Source organism: Ambystoma mexicanum, chromosome 9 (assembly GCF_040938575.1).
Source record: "Ambystoma mexicanum isolate Mex_15411 chromosome 9, UKY_AmexF1_1, whole genome shotgun sequence".
NCBI lineage: Eukaryota > Metazoa > Chordata > Amphibia > Caudata > Ambystomatidae > Ambystoma > Ambystoma mexicanum.
Genome location: NC_090931.1, coordinates 337,714,393 through 337,728,029, shown reverse-complemented (window position 1 = coordinate 337,728,029; position 13,637 = coordinate 337,714,393). Strand labels below are relative to the sequence as shown.

The window sequence follows — 13,637 nt, the reverse complement described above, 5'->3', positions numbered from 1 at the left end:
GCCCATCCTCTCTATCCCCAGTTCATTGTCTTTTGTGTTTTCTTCTTCTTCTAACTACATAGAACCAATTAAGGTTGTGGTGTGCACCCTATTAGGTGTTAAAATAAATAAGTAAATAAGTACATCAATGTAACCCAGCTTTTTTTTAGAAACATATTTCCTAATTGTCAGGTTCAGGCTGAGGAAGTATCCTACACTCTTGGCAAGGGTAGTTGACAAGAGCTTGAAGAGAAATAAAGTGGGGTATGTGTGTGAGCAATATGGACTGGTAAAGTCATTTCTTTCCTTAACTATATTTCTTCTGTGGGGTGGGCCAGTCTCTTTCCAAGATGGTGGAGATTCCACACAGAGCTGATTGGATGAAGGAACAGGTGAGGTAATTTAGAATCTTGAGTACAGTTCTAAACGGCCTTTCATCCAGACTATAGCTTGAGTAGGTCACAGATTTTTAAGCTCAGCAGGGAAATAAGAAAAGTTATAGAAAATGTTTTAGCTGCAAATTAAATAAAAAGTCAAGAAGTTCAGAGAAGAGCCACACAGTTCAGAGACACTGCAGCAACAGAGAGATAAGTGAAAACACAATGTGTATCTCTCTTAAGCACTAGTACTTGTATTTAGTTCAGTTGGATGAGCAGTTCATAAAGTTATTACAATTTATGAATCTAAATATATATATATAAATATATATATATATATATTCAGTGAAAAAACTTTGTTAAAGGGACGTTATGGTTAAGTTGCGCTACTAAAAACCTATGAAATTCAGTGAAAACACTTTGTTAAAAGGACGTTATGGTTCAAAGTAAAACCGAAAAACCCCTGAAATTCGGCAGTTATGGTAAGATAAGCAACCATAACTCGCGCCACCGTGCACTGCTAACACTAACACCCAGGACATCAAAGATGACATCACAAATGTCATTGATGACATCACTGATGACATCACATGTGCATTTACTTTTCATGAAAACTCTGTAGGAGGGATTCTTATAATGTTGACCAAGAAGTGTCAAGGATCATTTGAATGCATATCATGAGCTAATTAGTCCATTAACCAATGCATTGATATAAATAGCATTCTATTATGAAGTTCTATCCAGTATACTAAGCAACTCATGTAGAAACTTAGGCAGTGGGTGCAGTATACATGATGAAGGTGCAATACTCATAATCTTGCCATGTAGAATAATGAAATGATAACTGCTTTCTTATTAGAGTTTTGCGTACTGTGAAGCATGTAATAAGTAGCTAATAAAACCCACTTAATACATAATTACATTATTACAGACAAAACACAAAGAGACAACAACATATACAAATATGATTATATACAGGGACAGAGAAGTAAGCAAAAAAGCAGAAGTAGTAGCAGAAATAGTTCATAACCTAACTGATTATCTTTATGCAGAGAAATGATTGCTCTGTTTCAAAGCTGCTACTTACTGTATGTATGTGTATCAAATGATGTCAGTGAACCCTAAGTAAAGGAGTGTGAGTACAAAGTATACAAATATGAGCATATACAGGGAAGGTATAGTAATGAAAATAAAACTATGAGAAAGTGCTCATAACTCTAATGATTATCTTCATGCACAGAAAGGATTGCTCTCTTTCAAGCCTGTGTCTTCCGCTATATTTATGTTTCATATGATATGACTTGACCTTAACTCTACAAATATAGTACCTTTTCAATTTTTACTTCCTGACTGTTACTGAAGAAAACTATGTGGCTTAGATATGTCAGTAAAGGAAAAAAAGGGAGAGCCAGCCATGTGATGTCATCAGTGATGTCATCAATGACATTTGTGATGTCATCTTTGATGTCCTGGGTGTTAGTGTTAGCAGTGCACGGTGGCGCGAGTTATGGTTGCTTATCTTACCATAACTGCCGAATTTCAGGGGTTTTTCGGTTTTACTTTGAACCATAACGTCCCTTTAACAAAGTTTTTTCACTGAATTTCATAGGTTTTTAGTAGCGGAACTTAACCATAACGTCCCTTTAACAAAGTTTTTTCACTGAATTTCATAGGTTTTTAGTAGCACAACTTAACCATAATATCCCTGACATGTAACATAGAACATACTAACCCCCTCGTAGTGATTTTCATGTCCGCGGACTACCGGCATGTCTGCGGACACATCGAAAATCTGAGCGTGGTGAATGTAAATTTAAATAGTGTGCCCCATTTCCCCTTTGAAGTTGGCTCTGAAAAGAGCCGGGGTTTTTTTACAGATGCTTGACAGACACCTGTTATTTTATATTTTATTTCTTGTTTTTTTTCTTACTTTACTCCTAAAATCTTCACATAACCTTCTCCAAAGCAACCCTTACATTGCAAAATAGAAAGGCATTTCCGGTAAAAGATAAAGAAATGCCATCTTCTTTAAAATTAACAGCATTACTGGCATCAATATTTTCATTGTTACAGAAGAACATACCAGCTCTAAGCATGAAGGCACACATGCCTCGGTTGATGACACAACTAGCAATGTTTTGCTGAGGACAGAAAACTGAACTATTGTCCCATATTGCCCTAGGTAGTAATCCAGAAAAAATTACTTTCGCATTTGGAAGGATCTTCATTACGGCTTGAACCAAGCGTTCCAAATCAGCCAACAAAGTAGGGGCACTGACGTTGCCCAAATGGAAAGCACCATAGTGCAAAACTACCACATGCGGACTGTTCATCGTGGCCATATCCGCACAAACTTGTACAATTCCCTGTACATTGCAATCAGGCACAGTGCTCCACACCACCTCCACTCCTTTCACATCAAAGTTCTTTGCAACATGCCTGCATTCAGGGTACTGCTGTAAACCATGCACAAACATATCTCCGAGCACCAACACCCTGACTTTCTCCACTTCTGCCATCTTCACCACACAAAGTCTCTTTCAACACAAATCCACAACCTCGACATCCGATTGGCTGATCCGTACAATCTTCTTTCCATGTTCGATTTCCTGGAAAAACCCGGATGTACCACGCCCTGTCCACGAACAGCCGCGGTGTCCGCGGACGGCGTCCACTTTACTCTCTGTGCCATTCCCTCATTGCATACAGCTAAGCAATCACACAATACGAATAACGTCCTCAGAACACCCCCATTTTGTGAATTTTCGAACATTTCAGGACAATTCAATTATAATTTCGTTATTCAACATATTAACATTACAAATATTATACTTTTATCTTGTACTCTGCACACAATGCTATCTTTCTCCATTAGTAGCTCAGTATACTACATAGAATCTCATAATACAATGCTATTTATATCAATGCATCGTTCAAAACACTAATAACGGTATGATATTTATTGCAATATCCTTGACACTTTTTTCGGAACATTATACTAAAAATCCCTAGTACACAAATTCCATGAAAAGTACATACACATGTGATGTCATCAGTGATTTCATCAATGACATTTGCGATGTCATCTTTGATGTCCTGGGTGTTAGTCTTAGCAGTGCATGGTGGTGGCGCAAGTTATTTTTCATAGCTTACCATAACTTGCTATTTGCAGGGGTCTTTCGGCTGTACTTAGAACTATAACGTCCTTTAAACAAACTTTTTTTAATATCACGCAAACAATATACAAACATGGCGTGCAAAAACCACCTTCTACAGATGGCTTTACACAGAATGTTGCAAAGTAAGAATTTATGCTCGTTCACAGCACAGTGAAGGTCAGCTGCTTCCATTTTTTTCTCGGGCCCCGGAGAGGCTCACGAAGCAGACTATAAGGTGTATTGTGTTTTGACCTTGACAGACAGAGATTGTGATGAAAGACTTCTCTTGAAGGAGTGTTGCTAAAACGTAAGAGAAGATAAAGATGAAATTTCTGAAACGAAACCACTTTTATATATTATATCACTATGCGAAAGATCGTTGGCACACGCAGAGTCGTATTTTGGGACTGCACCACTCGTAGACAATGGAAATTGTACTGTAAGTAACCCTTTAGATTACTTTATACCAAATATAATTACAATAGCGTAGCATTAAAGACCGCTGAAGTTGAACTTGTTCGTTGAAAGTGGCATAATGTTTTCTACCGCGCACTATCACCGCCAAATTGATCCCCTGTCGTTTAGAGGGCTCTGAAAAAGGCAGGCGACACAGGGTGGGTTAATAGAAATAATTTAACCGGTCTATAGGCGGTCAAGCGCTCTACTCGCTGTGCCACTTCACTGTAGCCTGTCAAGTGGCACAGCGAGTACAGCGCTCGCTTTGACATCCGTGCACAGCTTGCTAACGCAAGTTTGAATCCCGGCAAGGCGAAACTCAGCCTTTCATCCTTCCGTGGTCGATAAATGAGCACCACACACCGTGGTTAATAATAAGCACCGCTTACATACCTCACGGTTCTTAGCGCTATATGAATGGGAAAATATTATTATTTTATTATTAACATACTCTATTGCACTATCTTCGATAGCAAATAGTTTCACGCCCTAATAAATAAAATGATGATTTTTAATGAAGATCGGCTGGTGAGACTAATTTATGTTTTTTAAAACAGGTACGTGGCCCCATTTTGTCTATGTCACGATTTACAGACTCCAGTGGATGGGGTCTTCAACTGCCAGGTGCAAGTCCAAATATGCAACTTCATGACCCTCACCATTTTATGGGACAATCGCCAAGGACCAATATGCCCTTACGCAGTACTAGCAGCTACAAACAACATACCAACCAATAGGGTGGTCTAATGGCTCGTTGTTGGAGCAACCTTCCGATTATCAGAGCGACCATTTACTGCTTTTATCATAAAACAACAGCCTATCTACCGCAAAGGAACAACGCGTGGCTCCAAATAAACTTTTCCTGATCGACAGCAGAGACAATAGCAAATCGCTGAATATTCACTAAACATTTCATGTGAAATAAATGTACTTTACCAAATGTACAATCCTGCTGTTTACTTTTAAACCACAGTTTCATATTCCGAATTGTGGCGCACTGAGTTGTAAACTGATCTAACACTCTCTTTACCGCAAAGGAACATTGCGTGTCTCAACATGAACTTTTGCGGATCGACAACAAAGACAAATGCAAATTGCTGAATATTCTCTAAACATTTGATGTCAAATAAATGTACTTTACAACATTTACAATCTTGCTCTTTGCTTTTAAATCACAGTTTCATATTCCGAATTGTGACGCGCTGTGTTGTGACATAATGTGTGTTGTCTTCCGGGTTCTGTGTAAAGTCGCGTAGTACTGGAGACGACTGGGCGCGTTTGATTACGCACCCTGTAACGTCACGGAGAGAGGCGGGGAATATGAATGCTTTGATAATATCAGGCTTAGGGGCGGGAGATATGATCTAGTGTCGCAAAAGCAAGTCAGCCAGGTAAATAGCGCCAGTCATAGGATTATCACATAATGTCGGCGCACACCAGCTGGATTTATCATTTCATTAGTGGACAAAAAGTCGGTTGACGCCCCTAGGAAATTGTACTATTAGCGAACAAAAGGAGTGCTCTTAAAACACTTTCACCCTCACAACGAACAATACAAACAACGTTCTCAGAACACCCCCATTTTGTGTAATTGCAACCATTTCGGGACACTGCGAGTGTTCTTAGAACACATTCAACTAGACAGATTACAATACGGACAGCGTCCTGAGGACACCCCCAGTTTGTGTATTTACGAACAATTAAGTATACCGCGAGTGTTCATAGCTCATTTTTACCTTCCTTGCGAACAAAAATGACACATACTCCGTCCTCTAAACACCCCACCATTTAGTTTATTTACAAAATGTCAGAACAGCCGTGTTCTCCGCGGACAAATCGAACGCAACAAAAAGGTCTAGCACATAAAAAAACAAAACATTGAACCTATCTCATACTCCCCCACCCTCCCCAAACACTCTTACACACCAACACACCGCACTAAATACAATTTTTTATCCACGTTTCACTGCGCTGTACGCGGTCGACTGCGGATACAAGATGGCGGGCGCCACAGAAAATCTGACGCGCTCCACGCCCCTCACCGTCCAATCAGCGAACACGTCGCATGTCCACGGACATGACGCAAGCCCATGGGCCAATCGGGGTGCTGTCCGCGGAGCGAACAGGGAAGTCCGTCCGCGAAGCGAACGCAGATATCACTAATTTTTTTGCCTTACATTTTGGTCATTTTTTAAAAAACGACTGGACAGATTTACACCAAATTTACAAAAGCACGCTTTTGGGACCAGGCCGCCGCTCCTGCCGCAAATTTGGTGTAAATCCGTCCAGCGGTTCGGGCTGTAGCCGTGCACAAAGTTTTTTCCCATTCAGTCTGTGGGAAAAAAAAAGTTTTGGGACCCCCCCTATAACTTTCCCCCCCCTGGACGAATCCTCACCAAACTTTGCAAAAAAATTCAGAGTGACCCAACTACTTTTTTTGCAAAGTTTGGTGAGGATCCGTCCAGGGAGAGCGAAGTTATAAGCCACCCAACAAGTGCTCTTCTTATGGAAACAACAACTTAACCATAACTACATGGCCACTACCGTGGCCATGTAATATATATATATATATATATATTACATGGACGCGGTAGCGTCCATGTAGTTATGGTTAAGTTGGTGTTTCCATAGGAAGAGCATTTTTTGGTTGGCTTATAACTTTGCTCCCTCTGGACGAATCCTCACCAAACTTTGCAAAAAGAAGTATATGGCCCACTCAGAATTTTTTTGCAAAGTTTGGTGAGGATTCGTTCAGGGGGGGGGAAGTTATAGGGGGGGTCCCAAATTTTTTTTTTTTCCTATAGACATAATGGGAAAAAAATGTTTGCGCACGACCACAGGCCAAACTGCTGGACGGATTTACACCAAATTTGTGCCAGGAGTGGGGGCTTGGTCCCAAAAGCGTGCTTTTGCAAATTTGGTGTAAATCCGTCCAGTAGTTTTTTATAAAATGACCAAAACGTAAGGCAAAAAAATTAGTGATATCTGTGTTCGCTTCGCGGACGGACTTCCCTGTTCGCTCTGTGGACAGCACCCCGATTGGCCCATGGCCTTGCATCATGTCCGCGGACATGAGACGTGTTCGCTGATTGGACGGCGAGGGGCGTGGAGCGCGTCAGATTTTCTGTGGCGCCCGCCATCTTGCATTCGCCGTCGACCGCCTACAGCGCGGTGAAACGTGGATAAAAAATTGTATTTAGTGCCGTGTGTTGGTGTGTAAGAGTGTTTGGGGAGGGTGGGGGAGTATGAGATAGGTTCAATGTTTTGTTTTTTTATGTGCTAGACGTTTTTGTTGCGTTTGATTTGTCCGCAGAGAAAACGGCTGTTCTGACATTTTGTAAATAAACTAAATGGTGGGGTGTTTAGAGGGCGGAGTATGTGTTATTTTTGTTCGCAAGGAAGGTAAAAATTAGCTATGAACACTCGCTGTGTACTTAATTGTTCGTAAATACACAAACTGGGGGTGTCCTCAGGACGTTGTCCGTATTGTAATCTGTCTAGTTGAATGTGTTCTAAGAACACTTGCGGTGTCCCGAAATGGTTGCAATTACACAAAATGGGGGTGTTCTGAGAACGTTGTTTGTATTGTTCGTTGTCAGGGTGAAAGTGTTTTAAGACCACTCCTTTTATCCGCTAATAGTACAATTTCCTAAAGGGCGTCAACCGACTTTTTGTCCACTAAAGAAACGATAAATCCGGCTGGTGTGCGCCGACATTATGTGATAATCCTATGACTGGCGCTATTGACCTGGCTGACTTGCTTTTGCGACACTAAATCATATCTCCCGCCCCTAAGCCTGATATTATCAAAGCATTCATATTCCCCGCCTCTCTCCGTGACGTTACAGGGTGCGTCATCAAACACGCCCAGTCCTCTCCAGTCCTAAGTGACTTTACACAGAACCCGGAAGACAACACATATTATGTCACAACACAGCGCGCCACAATTCGGAATATGAAACAGTGAATTCGGAATATGAAACAGTGATTTAAAAGCAAACAGCAAGATTGTAAATTTTGTAAAGTACATTTATTTGACATCAAATGTTTAGAGAATATTCAGCAATTCGCATTTGTCTTTGTTGTCGATCCGCAAAAGTTCATGTTGAGACACGCGATGTTCCTTTGCGGTACAGAGGGTGTTAGATCAGCTTACAAATCAGTGCGCCACAATTCGGAATATGAAACTGTGGTTTAAAAGTAAACAGCAGAATTGTACATTTGGTAAAGTACATTTATTTCACATGAAATGTTTAGTGAATATTTAGCGATTTGCTATTGTCTCTGCTGTCGATCAGCAAAAGTTTATTTTGAGCCATGCGTTGTTCCTTTGCGGTAGATAGGCTGTTGGTTTATGATAAAAGCAGTAAATGGTCGCTCTGATAATCGGAAGGTTGCTCCAACAACGAGCCATTAGACCATCCTATTGGTTGGTATGTTGTTTGTAGCCGCTAGTACTGCGTAAGGGCATATTGGTCCTTGGCGATTGTCTCATAAAATGGTGAGGGTCATGAAGTTGCATATTTGGACCTGCACCTGGCAGTTGAAGACCCCATCCGCTGGAGTCTGTAAATCGTGACATAGGCAAAATGGGGCCACATACCTGTTTTAAAAAACATAAATTAGTCTCACCAGCCGATCTTCATTAAAAATCATCATTTTATTTATTAGGGCATGAAACTATTTGCTATCGAAGATAGTGCAACGGAGTATGTTAATAATAAAATAATAATATTTTCCCATTCATATAGCGCTAAGAACCATGAGGTATCTAAGCGGTGCTTATTATTAACCACGGTGTGTGGTGCTCATTTATCGACCACGGAAGGATGAAAGGCTGAGTTTGGCCTTGCCGGGATTCAAACTTGTGTTAGCAAGCTGTGCACGGATGTCAAAGCGAGCGTTGTACTCGCTGTGCCACTTGACAGGCTACAGTGAAGTGGCACAGCGAGTAGAGCGCTTGACCGCCTGTATACCGGTTAAATTATTTCTATTAACCCACCGTGTGTCGTCTGCCTTTTTCAGAGCCCTCTAAACGACAGGGGATCAATTCGGCGGTGATAGTGCGCGGTAGAAAACATTATGCCACTTTCAACGAACAAGTTCAACTTGAGCTGTCTTTAATGCTACGCTATTGTAATTATATTTGGTATAAAATAATCTAAAGGGTTACTTACAGTACAATTGCAATTTCCATTGTCTACGAGTAGTGCAGTCCCAAAATAAGACTCTGCGTGTGCGAACGATCTTTCGCATAGTGATATAATATATAAAAGTGGTTTCGTTTCAGAAATTTCATCCTTATCTTCTCTTACGTTTTAGCAACACTCCTTCAAGAGAAGTCTTTCATCACAATCTCTGTCTGTCAAGGTCAAAACACAATACAACCTTATAGTCCGCTTCGTGAGCCTCTCCGGGGCCGGAGAAAAAAATGGAAGCAGCTGACCTTCATAGTGAACGAGCATAAATTCTTACTTTAGAACATTCTGTGTAAAGCCATCTGTGAGAAGCTGGTTTTTGCGTGCCATGTTTGTATATTGTTTCCGTGATATTAAAAAAAGTTTGTTTAAGGGACGTTATGATTCTAAGTACAGCCGAAAGACCCCTGAAAATCGCATGTTATGGTAAGCTATGAAAAATAACTCGCGCCATCACCGTGCACTGCTAAGACTAACACCCAGGACATCAAAGATGACATCGCAAATGTCATTGATGAAATCACTGATGACATCATATGTGTATGTACTTTTCATGGAATTTGTGTACTAGGTATTTTTATTATAATGTTGCGAAAAAAGTGTCAAGGATATTGCAATAAATATCATACCGTTATTAGTGCTTTGAACGATGCATTAATATGAATAGCATTGTAATATGGGATTCTATCTAGTATACTGAGCTACTAATGGAGAAACATAGCATTGTGTGCAGAGTACAAGATGAAAGTGTAATATTTGTAATGTTAATATGTTGAATAATGAAATGATAATTGTCCTGAAATGTTCGAAAATTCACAAAATGGGGGTGTTCTGAGGACGTTATTCGTATTGTGTGATTGCTTAGCTGTATGCAATGAGGGAATGGCACAGAGAGTAAAGTGGACGCCGTACGCGGACACCGTGGCTGTTCGTGGACAGGGCGTGCTACATTCGTGTTTTTCAAGGAAATCCAACATGGAAAGAAGACTGTACGGATCAGCCAATCAGATGTCGAGGTTGTGGATTTGACTTGAAAGAGACTGTGTGTGGTGAAGATGGCAGAAGTAGAGAAAGTGAGGATGTTGGTGCTTGGAGATATGTTTGTGTATGGTTTGCAACAGTACGCTCAATGCAGGTATGTTGCAAAGAACTTTGATGTGAAAGGAGTGGAGGTGGTGTGGAGCACTGTGCCTGATTGCAATGTACAGGGAATTGTACAAGTTTGTGAGGATATGGCCACGATGAACAGTCCGCATGTGGTAGTTTTGCACTATGGTGCTTTCCATTTGGGCAACGTCAGTGTCCCTACTTTGTTGGCTGATTTGGAATGCTTGGTTCAAGCCGTAATGAAGATCCTTCCAAATGCGAAAGTAATTTTTTCTGGATTACTACCTAGGGCAATATGGGACAATAGTTCAGTTTTTTGTCCTCAGCAAAACATTGCTAGGTGTGTCATCAACCGAGGCATGTGTGCCTTCATGCTTAGAGCTGGTATGTTCTTCTGTAATAATGAGAATATTGATGCCAGTAATGCTGTTAATTTTAAAGAAGATGGCATTTCTTTATCTTTTACGGGAAATGCCTTTCTATTTTGGAATGTAAGGGTTGCTTTGGAGAAGGTTATGTGAAGATTTTAGGAGTAAAGTAAGAAAAAAAAACACGAAAAAAATACAAAATAACAGGTGTCTGTCAAGCATCTGTAAAAAAAACAAAAAAAACGGCTCTTTTCAGAGCCAACTTCAAAGGGGAAATGGGGCACACTATTTAAATTTACATTCACCACGCTCAGATTTTCGATATGTCCGCGGACATGGCGGTAGTCCGCGGACATGACAATCACTACGAGGGGGTTAGTATGTTCTATGTTACATGTATATGAAGTCAGGGATATTATGGTTAAGTTGTGCTACTAAAAACCTATGAAATTCAGTGAAAAAACGTTGTTAAAGGGACGTTATGGTTAAGTTGCGCTACTAAAAACCTATGAAATTCAGTGAAAAAACTTTGTTAAAGGGACGTTATGGTTCAAAGTAAAAGCGAAAAAAACCTGAAATTCAGCAGTTATGGTAAGATAAGCAACCATAACTCGCGCCACCGTGCACTGCTAACACTAACACCCAGGAAATCAAAGATGACATCACAAATGTCATTGATGACATCACTGATGACATCACATGGCTGGCTCTCCCTTTTTATCCTTTACTGACATATCGAAGCCACAAAGTTTTCTTCAGTAACAGTCAGGAAGTAAAAATTGAAAAGGTTCTATATTTGTAGACTTAGGGTCAACTCACATCATATGAAACATATACATAGCGGAAGACACAAGCTTGAAAGAGAGCAATCCTTTCTGTGCATGAAGATAATCATTAGGGTTATCAGCACTTTCTCATAGTTTTATTTTTATTACTCTACCTTCCCCGTATATGCTCATATTTGTATACATTATACTCACTCTCCTTTCCTTTGGGTGCAGTCACATCATGTGATACACATACATATGGTAAGTAGCAGCTTTGAAACAGAGCAATAGTTTCTCTGCATAAAGACAATCAGTTAGGTTATGAACTCTTTCTGCTACTACTTCTGCTTTTTTGTTTACTTCACTGTCCCTGTATATACTCATATTTGTATGTGTTGTTGTCTCTTTGTGTTTTGGCTGTAATAATTATGTATTAAGTGGGTTTTATTATCTACTTATTACATGTTTCACAGTACGCAAAACTCTAATAAGAAAGCAGTTATCATTTCAGTATTCAACATGGCAAGATTATGAATATGGCACCTTCATCATGTATGCTGCACACACTGCCTATGTTTCTGCATGAGTAGCTTAGTATACTGGATAGAACTTCATAATAGAATGCTATTTATATCAATTAATTGCTTAATGCACTAATTAGCTCATGATATTTATCCCAATGATCCTTGACAGTTTTTGGTCAGCATTATAAGAATCCCTTGCACAGAGTTTTTATGAAAAGTAAATGCACATGTGATGTCATCAGTGATGTCACCAATGACATTTGTGATGTCATCTTTGATGTCCTGGGTGTTAGTGTTAGCAGTGCACGGTGGTGCGAGTTATGGTGGCTTATGTTACCATTACTGCCGAATTTCAGGGGTTTTTCGGTTTTACTTTGAATCATAACGTCCCTTTAACAAAGTTTTTTCACTGAATTTCATAGGTTTTTAGTAGCGCAACTTAACCATAAAGTCCCTTTAACAAAGTTTTTTTACTGAATATATATATATATATATAATCAGTTTTAGGATTAGCGCAAAGGTTTGTGAGGACAAGTGTGAGGAGACAGGGCACAGCAGACATGGTAAGGCATTTATTAACGCTCTCTGTATCCTTAAGAGTCTCACCGGAAAATAAAGCATCATTCAAGCCAAAAATGTATATGTGAGTGTGCACAGCGGCGATTATCGGAACCTGCATCAGTGCATGATTGACTCTAGCTGGACTAGAGTAAAGGACCCATTAACGTTTTTGCATAGATGTGTATGCTGACAGCACAGAGAGTGCTTTGAACTCCTCTGATTCCTAGTTGCCTTAGCAACCATCAAAAGTGCGGAAGCGCAGTGAATTAAGGATTGAAATGACAGCATGGCTTGCGCAGTGATATTAACATTACAGTAAGCAGATATATAATCTTTGAAAGTGTGGGAGCGCAGTGAATGGTTGGTACTAGAGGAAGAAAAAGACAAGCAACAGTAAAAGACTCCAAGGTTTTCTGGAATGTTAAGGAGAGGAATTTATTATGCAAAATGACCAAGTTAAATAGATTATTTGGTCATATGAAAGACTTTGGAGCAGGAAAGCACATCAACAGCGCATTGATAACTCTTCCAAGCAGTTAGAGGGGGCAACCAGATCCACACTGAGAGTTACAAATATAGAAAAGCCATGCACCTGAGAGCTGAGATCTGGAGGTTTATTATTTTATCCACCTTCCTTTTCTCCCCCGGAAGTGTACATTTTGCAGTTGTGACTATAGTAGTGAACAGCAGAAGCGACAAATCTGAAGGAGTTAGTGCGGTCATCTTAATCCAGTTTAGCACATTAAATACAAGTCACTTTCATAGAAAATGGCACTGAATCCTGCAAGAGAAAGCTTGGGCCACCACTAGCATCACCAAAGCTCACTAAAATATCAGCAGCTCCTTACTCCATCGGAAATTGCTTTGAATTGTCGGCCATGTGTTTGTTGTCTAGAACAGGGGTCTGGAACTTTTGGCTGTCCAGATGCTTTGAACAACTACCATCAGCCCTAGCCAGCATAGTCAATGTTCAGGGATCATGGGAGTCATAGTCCACAACATATGGGGATTCACAGTTTGCAGACCCCTTGTCTAGAAGGAAGAACGCAAGCAGCATTACCAATCTCATGCTCTTTGCTAACTAATATCCAATCACTTGGCCTCTTTGTTCTCTACGGGATGTCTCTGATTTTGTCACACAC

General features: G+C 40.2%; 1 protein-coding gene across 1 annotated transcript in view; it reads right to left on the bottom strand.

Annotated features, from left to right (window-relative positions):
• The window catches only part of LOC138487325 (uncharacterized), a 2,513,852-nt gene that overhangs the window by 2,026,065 nt on the left and 474,150 nt on the right, over positions 1–13,637 (bottom strand). The gene's annotated exons all lie outside the window — the stretch shown is intronic.